The sequence below is a fragment of the Neophocaena asiaeorientalis genome, unplaced genomic scaffold (assembly GCF_003031525.2).
Source record: "Neophocaena asiaeorientalis asiaeorientalis breed wild unplaced genomic scaffold, Neophocaena_asiaeorientalis_V1.1 scaffold89, whole genome shotgun sequence".
Taxonomy (NCBI): domain Eukaryota; kingdom Metazoa; phylum Chordata; class Mammalia; order Artiodactyla; family Phocoenidae; genus Neophocaena; species Neophocaena asiaeorientalis.
Genome location: NW_020172592.1, coordinates 142,891 through 155,824, shown reverse-complemented (window position 1 = coordinate 155,824; position 12,934 = coordinate 142,891). Strand labels below are relative to the sequence as shown.

The 12,934-nt window shown below is 40.4% G+C and overlaps 1 pseudogene; it reads left to right on the top strand.

Annotated features, from left to right (window-relative positions):
• LOC112395317 (tigger transposable element-derived protein 1-like) overlaps positions 1 to 11,501 on the top strand; it is a 38,719-nt pseudogene extending 27,218 nt beyond the window's left edge.
• Positions 11,502 to 12,934: the final 1,433 nt, after the last annotated feature.

The window sequence follows — 12,934 nt, the reverse complement described above, 5'->3', positions numbered from 1 at the left end:
TTAGATAGGATAGAGTTTTTGCCGTGTGATTTTAATGTGGTAGGAAAGATAGGCCTCCAATAATGAAGTATGGGCTTCAGACCCAAGGCTGTGGCTGCCCAGGCCGCTCTGCCTCCCAAGGAAGGCTTACGTAGATTTTTCAGTTTAACTTAAAATACTGTTGTTTCAAGAAAGGAACAAGCAGTAGATTCTCCGGGAAACAATGAAATGAAGGTCAAGATGAATCCACATATTTGCTTTCTTTTTTTTTTTTTTACCTTCAGGGTTGTAAGCACTTTGTTACCACCTCTCACAAATACAACTTCTACTCCATTCAGCTAAAAAGGGAAATGAGTTCTCCTCCTGAAGCGGCAGACACACTAGCCGTGATAACCTCTAACGCTCATGTGCACTGGAAGGTACTGGCTCACCCGGCCCCCAACCCATCTCCTTTCCTTCTCACAGGGTCCCTTGAGGCAGGTCTGATTATTATCTACATTTTACAGAAGAGAAAACTGAAGCTTTGACAGATTAACTAAGTTATTCAAAATCTTCTAAAACCATTCATCTTTTTGAAGTTTTTAATCTACATTTGACCAAACACACTTTTGAATTCTATTTCTCTTGCCTATTATTTCCCCGCCTCTATTCTTGCTACTCTTGTTGAGTATTTGCCATTGACTGGCTCCAGCTAGGAAGCAAGATCAGGTACTTCCATTTCCTGGTTTTCATGGAGCTTTATGCAGATGAAGACAGTTTAGAAATAGTATATCCCACATAATTCTTCAAAATAGATAATTTAATATGACCTAGTGCATAAATTTAAGTATCAGGAGAGTCATTTTGTCACATGGACTAGATTTTGATAGAGTTTATGCTACATTAAGGAACATCCTATATAGGAAACTCTACATTTACTCAAAAATAAATGAAGTGGTTATTATCCACTTTACAAAAATGTCTTTTGCTTAATAAGATTAATAATAGGCCCTTTAAAATCTGATATTCTTCTAACACATTAGGTGCTAGGTGAATGGGTTTAGAATCTCAGAATTATGGTAGAAAAAAAAAAAAAGCCTGTGTTCTTGTGTTTACCAAAAGGGTTGATGGATGTCAATAGTGGGGGAGGTGTGTGTGTGTGTAGGAACTGTGGATAAATAGGAACTCTAGTTTCTACTCAATTTTGCTGTGAACCAAAACTGCTCTTAAAAAATAAAGTTTATTAATAAAAAGATAAGGGGGTTAGTTAGAATTTCAACTCTGTGACTCACTATTTGTGTAATATTGAGTAAGTTGTCTCTCTGAGTCTTAGGCTTTTAGTCCATAAAATGAAAATAATAATAGATCCCGTACCAACATTGAGAAGATTAGCTGAACATAACTATTTATCTCTTTCTCTTGGCTCTTTTTGAGTACTAAAAAGAAAATGCTGGTTCCTTTCCCCCTAAATGCCCTTAGGTGTAGAGTGAGGGACATGGTAAGTTTGTTTGTTTGTTTGTTTATTCATTTATTTTTGGCTGTGTTGGGTCTTCCTTGCTGCCTGCGGGCTTTCTCTAGTTGCGGCAAGGGGGGCTACTCTTCGTTGTGGTGCATGGGTTTCTCATTGCGGTGGCTTCTCTTGTTGCAGAGCACGGGCTCTAGGCACGCGGGCTTCAGTAGTTGCAGCACGCAGGCTCAGTAGTTGTGGCTTGCGGGCTCTAGAGTGCGGGCTCAGTAGTTGCGATGCATGGGCTTAGTTGCTCCGTAGCATGTGGGATCTTCCCGGACCAGGGCTCAAACCTGTGTCCCCTGCATTGGCAGGCGGATTCTTAACCACTGCACCACCAGGGAAGCCCGGGACATGGTAAGTTTAAAGCAGAATAAGACCAAATCCAAATATTCTACCTCCTCGTCCAATGCATTTTTCACCATCCCACACACTTCCCAGAAACCCAGCTTCACGTACAGTGAGAGATGCCCATCTGCATAGGTTGTAACTTGTGTGACCTGCGTCATGGGGGATGCTCGTCAAGTTGGTTGGCAGAAGAACCTACTTGGTGGGTTTTGTTTGTTAAGGTCATCCTTAGGTAACTGTACCAGACACATTTTTCAGGCCCTGTTCAGTTGCCCCATAATCATTTTCAACAGCCTAAAGCTGTAAGGAGGCCTCTGAAGCTGTGTGATAAGGAAAAATAGAGGCCTCTTCGTCAGAGAGCCTAACTGTGCTCTCGAGTCCGGAGGCAGACTTGAAGCCTAGTGGTTTTGACAGGTGAAGAGCTGTGTACTTTAGTCACGGATGAGCCATTCCCAGAAAAGGATAACTCACTCTGTCTCTTGGATGAGTGAGTTAATTCCTTAACTGCCAGATGGTTTCTTCTAGTCCCTTCTAACTTTATTATTTTGATTCTCCAAATCAGAAGCACACCTTTTCTATAAAGCAGAGGTTTTTAACTCTGGAATCAAGAACTGCTTTGAGAATCTGATGAAGACCACAGACCCATTGCTTAGAAGATACACAGCCGTGCACACACACACACACACACACACACACACACGCATGCACACAACAACCTTTACAGAATGTTTGAATTGAACTTCAGAGAGCTAAACTCTGCTGTAAAATAACTCAAACATCAAACTTTCCTCAAACATTAGGAAGCAAAACTAATGTTGGAAAAAAAAAACAAAGTAAAATATTGAGCAGTTGCTGCTCTCTCTTAAAAAAAATGAACCCCTAAAATGAGCCACTTTAAAAAAAAATGTTGAATCTAAAGGGTTATTTCTTCCTGCAGTTGAAGAGGATTAGGTGTGGGCTGCCCATATATATAGATGGTCAAGAGCCTAGAAGGGTCAGCAAGAACCATCTCAGCAAAAAACAAAACAAAAGAAAACAACAAAACTGCCTAATTCTAATGAAACAAAGGCAGCCAATATTTAAGATATTTCTTTAAATAATAATTCTTAAGAAGGTATTATTCTTCCTTTCCTTACATCAGAAGAATATAATCTAGGCTTTAAGAAACATGTCCAGAATAAACAGTTACACACTGTAGCAAAAAAAAGTGCTTTAGGGTGGAAATCTCCAGGTGGGAAAAATGGGATCAGTAGACTACCTGATACATTTGTGGAGGATTGTTTTGAGAGGATGTTTCAAAGTGAGGGAATTCCTCACTATGTCCTTATAGTGGCATAGAAAACTAAACTAAATAAATAAAAAAAATTGAACAGTCATTTTCTGGAAAAATAAAAGTTGAACGCGAAGGACATAATTATAGCTCACTACTTGGTTTAGCAGCAAACAGTTTACATAGCCATAGTAATTTTTTTTTTTTACATCTTTATTGGAGTATAATTGCTTTACAATGGTATGTTAGTTTCTGCTTTATAACAAAGTGAATCAGTTATACATATGTTCCCATATCTCTTCCCTCTTGAGTCTCCCACCCTCCCTATCCCACCCCTCTAGGTGGTCACAAAGCCCCGAGCTGATCTCCCTGTGCTATGTGGCTGCTTCCCACTAGCTATCCATTTTACATTTGGTAGTGTATATATGTCCATGCCATAGTAATTTAAACATAAATAATCGGGTGACAAGAAAGGACACTAATTGTCATCTTTGATATTAAGAACTGAATATACCTAAAATGGATAAATCAAGAAATACTAATTATGCATAAGCATAATTTTTAGGAATTGGAGATAAATACTTGAAAAACAAAAGGCGCTAAAAGTGCTTAGTTTTTTTTTTTTTTTTACCTGTGCTATACAGTAGGCACTCAACTGTCAACTACTTCATAGACAGTAGGGTACATACATCATTGCCAATCTCCCAACCCATCCCACCACCACCCCTTCCCCCTTGGTGTCCATACGTTTGTTCTCTACGTCTGTGTCTCTATTTCTGCTTTGCAAATAGGTTCGTCTGTTTTTCTAAATTCCACATATATGCGTTAATATACGATATTTGTTTTTCTGACTTCCTTCACTCCATATGACAGTCTCTAGGTCCATCCACTTACAATCTGTTTGCAGGACACATATCAAGTTAACCTTAGAAATGCATTCCAGTATACATTAGGTGCAGACAAATACTGTTTGATTCCACTTACACAAGGTATCTAGAATAGTCGAATTCATAGAGTCAGAAAGTACGTTGGTAGATACCAGGGGCCAAAGGGGGACGGTGGGGGGAGTGGGGAGGGGGAATGGGGAGTTCGTGTTCAACGGGGACAGAGCTTCAGTTTAGGAAGGTGGAAAATTCAGGAGATGGATGATGGTGAGAGTTGCCCAACAATGTGAGTGTACTTAGTGCTACTGAACTGTACAGTTAGATATGGTTAAAATACTATGTTTTACATTATGTGCCTTTTACCACAATGAAAAAACGTTAAAAAAATAAAAGTGCTTAGTTGTTTTCGGCAAAGGACAGCAATGTTTTAATATGACTTTTTAAAGTCATATAATGGATCTTTTGTTTGACACAAAATCCCATGTTTCTGGGTCAAGTTTTACACAAAAATCCAGATCAGAAAATACTGGAATCCATCTTAAGCCCATTCCGGACCTGAGAACTGCTGCTCCCTTGTTAAGGGACTTGTGTCCTCACTCGCCCTTCCTCAACCAGCCCCTGCCCCCCACCCCCAGTGCATTGTGTTTTCCAGGCCTCCCTTTGATGAATATTTGTACTACTGTCTGTTAAGAACATTAATTTGGAGTTCAGTAATTCCATTCAATTTTACTTTTTTTAACTGTGTTTTTAAAAATCACACATATAGTGTGATCCTAATCATATAACACTTTTATCTACCTATGTCTAAAGCTGCCCAGAGGTGTCTAGAATTGTGTTCAACAAAGATAATATGGGCTAATCTGGGAAAAGGGATATGGTTGATATATTGCTTTCTCTCTGGCCGATTTTCTATGTTGCTTGACTTTGTAAACAAAAGACAATTATTTTTGTAAAAAAAACAAATTGATAAAAACAATTTCATCCACTTACCAACTCATTTTGAAACTCTTTTGATAAGTGAAATGGTAATTTTTTCTCTTTATCACTCTGTGTAATTAGTTGCCAGGACTAGGTCCTTATCGAGCTATCCTTTTATGTTTCTGTCCAGCTGTATTTGCAAGTATGTAAGCTTTCTGAGGTCAGATATTTTAATTTTTTTGTGTCTGTGTTTTCATAGCTATATCTCCAGTGCTTGGAGCAGTGCCAGGCAGGTGGTAGGCCCTCAGAAAACATTTTATGAAAGACTAAATAGATAAAGAACCTGTTGCACCTTTCATAAGAACTGGTATGTTAGCAAAAAGTGTTTATAAGAAGTACACAAATGTTACTAGGTATTCAGCATGCCCTTTTGAAGGTTCTCAAAACACCTAATTTTTTTCTTTTTTTCCCTCTAAGAACAGCTTTACAAGGCAGCTATCAGGCCCATGGGATTAGAGATTTTAGTTGCATAACTGTCCTTGGTTGTTCCTCAATACCAGCGCCACTGACCAGTGTAAGATGGGTGTGACGTGCATTGCCTCTTCAAAGGAGCAGTATGGAGAAGCAGTGACTCATACCGTAGTGAGAAACGGAAATGAACATCCAGATAAAAATGTCTAAGCCCTTGGTGAACCTAACTGAAAGCTACAGAGGGTGGAGGGGGAGTCCTAATGTGCCCACCGCTCATGTCCAAGCTGCTTGGGCTGCATGACAGGGTGATTCCCAGGGCCCTGCCTCTGACTTTGGCAGGATCCCAGCTCCCTGCTTCCTTTTATTCTTTAGGCTCTAGGTACTCAGTCAGCTTCCCTTTTCTTTGTAAACCCACATGTGGCTGTGGAGTATGAACAACCCCCTTTCCTCTCCAAGCCAAGGCATTCTTCTCGTCTCTTTGCTCCTGTAGCATTTTGGATACAAGAAAATGTGCTGGCTCTGTGCTCACATTCCAGGTTAGACAGACTTGGGTTTGAACCCTTTGCCACCTATGGATGTGGACAAGACACTCAGCGTCTTTAGAGCCTCTGTTTGCTCATCTGTGATAGTACCTACCTATGATATTATTGTGAAGTACTAAATAAAAATATTCAGGTAAAGCACTTAGCATAGTGTCTAGCTGACAAGAAGTGAACAACAAGGGTTAGCTAGTACAGCTGATATTGTTTCAAGTATTTGTTTACATTTTTGTCTCCTCTAGTAATGAACCTTTCCAGGACAGAGACTGTGTCTTAGTCACCTTTGGTATCCCATTTGCTTAGCAACATAATGTGAGTGTAGAAGTTGCTCAGTGAATCTTTGACTAATGAATAATTGCATGTATGTATGTGTACATATTATATATATATCACACACATAGATATGTATAGTATAGAATGAGATGAAATGGCCTTTTGAAGCTCTAGTTTGCTTATGAATATGGATAGCATTATTAGAAGAATTATATATAGCATTATTGAAACTCTGATTTATTTATATTGGAGATTTCTCCTCACCATAATTGGAACGTTTCCAAGTTTAGTTGCTCTCAGCCTCAAGAAACTTGGGTCTTCAGGGCAGGACCCAATTTCCAAGAAAGGAGACTGCATTTCCTGGCACAGGGAGAATCAAGGCCATTTGGCAAGGAATAGGATATCTGCAAGATTGTCGCATTATTGTTGTATAATTATGTATCGATAAGATTACCATTCGTCGAATTATTATTTGGTGCCTCACATTCTTCAAGGTAGGTATAATAGCCATTTTACAGAGGAAGAAGCTGAGGATTAGAGAGTGTAAGTAACTTGCTCAAGGTTACACTGCAAGTAGGTGGACAGCTTGAGCCCACATATCTGTATGACTTCCCAACCTGCCTTTTTGCCAGATATGAAAATCTCTGAAAATCTGATGAGAGCAGAAAGTTCTTTCCTCTGATTCAAAAAAAAGAAACCCCAAGGGACATACACATCACGTTTTATATGCAATTGCAGGAACTTTGTAACCCCTCCATCCCGCCACTGAAACACATCTGTGAAAGCCCTGCGGATGTGCTGACACCCCATTAAGAGCAATGAGTCAATTTTCAACAAAATAACCTTGAAATACGTGTTAGCCTTCCAAGTCGTCACAATGTGATACTATTTGTCAAACATGTCTGTGGCTCCAGCTTGAGGGCGTACTCAGAACCCATTTACTGGCCACAGAAGAAAATCAGTCCCCGTTATTTATTTTTGTTTTCTCCAAAGAGTATTTGTTGTCCTGCCTCTTTGCTTCGAATGACTTTGGGCCATTTTCAAAATTGCAAACCATTCTTCAAGGTTTAAAGAAATCCAGAGAACATGCAGTAGGCTCAGAAAGAGCCTCCCTCCCTCCCTCACACATCCACCCATTCACAACTTCTTATGGGCGACACAACCCCATCACACAACCCCATCAGTAACAAATTGTTGGGTCATTGATAATATAGGCTTTGGTGCACGAGGGTCGTTTCAAGTCCGGGTACTTACTCTATCACTTTCCTTCTCATGGAGATAGTCATTCTACTGTACTGTGGCTGACAGCCATTGGCTTAAAACAGATGATGTCCTTCATATTTTCTCAGCACATTTAGCGTTGATTCCTGCAACTCAAGGTGTGATCCAGGAACCAGCAGTATCAGCATGACCTGGGAGTTTGTTAGAAATGCAAAATGCCAGGCCCCACCCCAGACCTACTGAATCAGTACTTGCATTTCTAACAAGACCCCCAGGTGATTTGTACATACATCAGAATTTGAGTAGCATTGATTTAGATAGTTCTACGTAAGCTCAAATATTGTACATAGATGTTGCAGAAAATGCTGAGTTGCTGTATTTTGAAAAAAAAAAAACAGGCAAAAAACTGCAAGCAGACTGAATAGACATAACAGTTCTCTCTTCAGCAAGCAATGGGTATAAATATGTGAAATGGTTAAATTCCAGCTATTTGGCTTCTTCACTTTAGCCTTTGGAATTGACTATTTTTCTATTTCCACTCCCTTTCATGTTAAGTTTGTGCTCTGTTCTGACTCACTGACTAAAGCTCATCATCCAAAGCAACATTTTTAATTTGCTTCTCTTGGGAGTAAGAATTTGTGGTTTCATTTCATGAAACCACAGGTCTTGTGAAGTAATCCAGTTTAGTCCCAAATTAGCAGCAAAGATTAAGGATGCAACCAACTGACGAAAAATATATTGTAAACACAAGATGCAACCACAGATCTGTGTCAAAAACTGAATGTTCTGCCTGGAAAATTACATTCCACGGGAGACTCTGCAGAACTCTGTAGCTCTAGCTGGAGCCCTAGCTAGCACTCTATTATCTCCTGAGCCATTATTTGGTGGGATGTTGAAAAGGGTCCCCCTTCTCTCTTACTCTACTGGTGGGAGAAAAAATTGAAATAAGCCTTGTAGAAGGCAATTTTGGAAACATGTATCAAAAGCGTTCAAAAATTCTTATTCTGTGACCTAGTAATTCCAGTGCTAGAAATTTATTTTAAAGTAATCATATGTATGGATCTGGAAGTGAAATGGGATGTCAGTTCTATGATGACATGGCTACAATATCTAAAGGAGGCAAAACAACCCTTCTGCTTGCTACATCATGGGCACCCATCTGTCTGCTCTCTGCCAACCCCACTCCCTGCCCCTCAAGACTTCTTCAGAATCACTGAAGGTCTTTTAGAAAATCATTCGATGATACGATTTGGGGCTCAGTTTCCTCACTGAACATGAAGTTTGGGATAAAGGCGGTGTTTCTTAGAATATTATCTATGTAGACAACCTGAGTGAGAATCATTTTGCCTGCTTGTCTGAAACGCAGGTACCTGGGCCTGAATTATCACAGCACCCTGTGAAGGAGAGGTTATTTTCTTTTTATGGAGAAGGAAACTGAGGTTCTGAGAGACTTTCATTTTACACTTGGTGAGAGGTAGAGCTGGGATTTGAATCCACTTCTACTGATTTAATTCCAATGCTTGTTCTGTTGCTCTAGGTGCTAGGGAAACAGGCAGGCAGACAGGTGCAGACCCCTGTCCTCCTAGCTCGCATCCTAGCAGGGACGACTTTGAAGACTATTGTCACATGCCCCACGTGGTTCCTTAGAGTGGCTTTTTTGGTGAAAAGTTTTTTGCGAATCTTTAATTTATGGCCATGGAAATAGAAGATCTAAGCGTTTTAGCTTTTTCTTGTCTCTTTTTGAGTTATAGAAAATGAGAGATTCTCTTCCAAATATTTAATATTCAAGAGCCACCGAAAGTGCTGCATCTTACTTGTAAGTTACAGACCTCTCTAGTAGGGATGCGTATTACTCAGCTTGGAAAGATGGTGCTGCCATGAACTGGAGCAAGACTGACTCCCATTCTGTGGGTTATGTTTGCTTCGATCAGATGTGTAAGCCTTGTTTTTTATTCCAGGGAAGCCCTGGTTTCCTGTCTCGGAGTTGCAGGTTTGATAACTGCCTTCAACCTGTGCTGTTTTTATTTCCATTAAATTCTTTGAACTGATCCCAGCTGTTGGGAAAAGCAAATTTCCTTTAAAGGAATAATTAAAGAAATATATTTATTGAGTATTTCTTGTGTGCCTGGCACAAGCTAGGCCTCTTGTACCAAACGGCCAAGTTACGAATGCGAAGGAAAAGTTCTTGAAGGAAATTAAAAGTGCTACTTCAGTGAATACATGAATGATACGAAAGCGAAACAGGCTTATTGCTGGTATGGAGAAAGTTTTAGTGGTCTGGAGAGAAGATCAAACCAGCCACGACACCCCCTGAAGCCAAAGCCTAATCCAGAGCAAGGCTCTAACTCTCTTCAAGTCTGTGAAGGCTGAGAGAGTTGAGGAAGCTGCAGAAGAAAAGTCTGAAGCTAGCAGAGATTGGTTCATGAGGTTGAAGGAAAGATGCCATCTCTATAACGTAAAAGTGCAAGGTGATGATATAGAAGCTGCAGCGAGTCATCCAGAAGATCCAGCTAAATTAACTAATAAAGCTGGCTATACTAAACCATAGATTTTCAATGTAGATGAAACAGCCTTATCATGGAAGAGGATGCCGTCTAGGACTTTCATAGCTAGAGAGGAGAAGCCAATGCCTGGCTTCAAGGCTTCAAAGGATAGGCTAACTCTCCTGTTAGGGGCTAATGCAGCTGGTGACTTTAAGTTGAAGTCAGTGCTCATTTACCATTCTGAAAATCCTAGGGCCCTTAAAAATTATGAGAAATCTACTCTGTCTGTGCTCTATAAATGGAATGACAAAGCCTGGATGGCAGCACATCTGTTTACAACATGTTTTACTGAATATTTTGAGCCCACTGTTGAGACCTACTGCTCAGAAAAGAAGTTTCCTTTGAAAATAGTACTCTCATTAACAGTGCACTGGTCACCCAAGAGCTCTGATGGAGATGGACAATGCGATTAATGTTGTTTTCATGCCTGCTAGCAAAAATATCCATTCTGCAGCCCATGGATCAAGGAGTAATTTCAACTTTCAAGTCTTATTCATTAAGAAATACATTTTGGGGCTTCCCTGGTGGCGCAGTGGTTAAGAATCTGCCTGCCAGTGCAGGGGACACGGGTTCGAGCCCTGGTCCGGGAAGATCCCACATGCCGCAGGGCAACTAAGCCTGTGCGCCACAACTACTGAGCCTGCACTCTAGATCCCGCGAGCCACAACTACTGAGCCCGCGTGCCTAGAGCCCATGCTCCACCGCAAGAGAAGCCACCACAATGAGAAGCCCACATACTGCAACAAAGAGTGGCCCCCGCTCTCCGCAGCTAGAGAAGGCCGAGTACAGCAACAGAGAACCAAACAGGTCAAAAATAAATTAATTTAAAAAAAAAAGAAATATATTTTGTAAGAATATAGGTGCCTTAGGTAGTGATTCCTTTGGTGGATCTGGGCAAAGTAAATTGAAAACCTTCTGGAAAGGATTTACATTCTAGATGCCATTAAGAACATTCATGATTCATGGGAAGAAGTCAAAATATCAACAGTAACAGGAGTTTGGAAGAAGTTGATTCCAGCCCTCCTGGATGACTTTGAGGGTTTTGAGACTTCAGTGGCGGAAATAATTGCAGATGAGTAATAGCAAAAGAACTAGAATTAGAAGTGGAACCTGAAGATGTGCCTGAATTGCTGCAATCTCATTATAAAGCTTTCACAGATAAGGAGTTGCTTCTTATGATGAGCAAAGAAAGAGGTTTCTTGAGATGGAATCTACTCCTGGTGAAGATGCTGTGAAGACTATTGAAATGACAACAAAGGATTTAGAACATTACAAAAATTTAGTTGATAAAGCAGCGGCAGGGTTTGAGAAGATTGACTCCAATTGTGAGAAAAGTTCTTCTGTGGGTAAAATGCTATCAAGTAGTGTTGTGTGCTGCAGAGAAACTGTTTGTGAGAGGAAGAGCCCATCAATGCGGCAACTTTACTGTTGTCTTATTTTAAGAAATTGCCACAGCCTCCCCAACCTTCAGCAGCCACGGCCCTGATCGGTCAGCCGCCGTCAACCTCAAGGCAAGACCCTACACCAGCAAAAAGACTACAGCTCGCTGAAGGCCCAGGTGATGGCTAGCATTTTTTAGTAATAAAGTGTTTTAAATTAAGGTGTGTACATTTTTTTCAGACATATTGCTGTTGCACACTTCATAGACTACAGTCTCGTGTAAACATCTGTGCTGGGAAACCAAAGACTTCATATGGCTCGCTTTCCTGTGATATTTGCTTTATTGCAGTGGTGTGGAACCGAACCTGTTATACCTCCAAGGTGTGCCTGTAGTCTACTTTAAATCCTTTCTGCCTCATTTTGCTAAACTTTGCTCTAAAGTTTAGTTGATTAAGAAAATGATCAATTAAAGTGCAGTTTTGTATATAATCTTAACTCATTGGAAGTGCAGTAGTGTGTGACATCCTCTAAGTAACTGAAAGCATTATTTCCAAAGGGGAAGACACGCAATAGGTTAACTCCCAGTGTTAATACTGTGAGTCCAGTTTTGGGGGGTAAGTTCTGTTAAAGAATCCTATGGCTTTGAAAATCCTGCCATGCTATTTAATGCTCTTTGTTTATATTTGATCTTCAATTTTATGGGCTGCTTTGTTGAGTGACGGTAACAGCAGAGAATTAGGTAATCTTCGATGGGATGAAAGGAGGAATGGAACTGATTACAAATAAGTCAGCTTTTTCATGTACAGCAAAGAGGAATAGTGAAGAAGCAGCAACACATCCTTAAAATGATTCAGTAATTTACTAGGGCATTTTGAAGCCTCACTAAAAATTAACAAATTGATGTTAATGCATCTTATCTTATTTTGTTGGTAGGTTGTCCAGTGCCTTGAGACTCTGGTTAATGGACTCAGATGATAATCTCTACCAAATGGCAGTAATCTAACATTTGAAAACCATCTCTCTTTTCTGTTGATTGTAGTGAGGCAAAGATAGAACAAGGTGGACCCTTCCCTAGAGTGATTTTCACAAAATTTAAATTTTGATTTATTGACTGCACAAAGAAGCACTCTGACAAGCGTTGCTGCTGCATCTGACACTTGTCTCACTTGAGGTTATGAGTGCCTTTGCTGAACACCAGATCTATCTACACACATTTAAGTAAATTAGATCAGATTTCAATTCTAGGTCTCTAGGAACTGCTTAAATGCACCATCGTGAAATGGAAGCAGCAAGGCAAGTAAGCTGGCCTGGCCCTGTGCCCCAATAGCAGGATTAGGTCACGGCTCTGGCTTTGTCCTATTGGTTCTTGCTTGAGGAGCTGCTGTCCTTTGGGTGCTTGTTGTATTCCCATCAGCAAATCAAGGAGCCTCTTGTGACTATCCGTTCCTGATCAGTGTTTCATCTGCTAGGACACCAAGCATGCATCATTTTGCATGCATCATCACTTCATATGAAAATCTCTGATATCAAGAACCACTGAGTTCGAAAGGGCCCTCAAAGATTGAATCAGATGCATGCCTTTCGGTTTGGTTTACAGCCCTGTCTTAGGCTCTATACCTTGC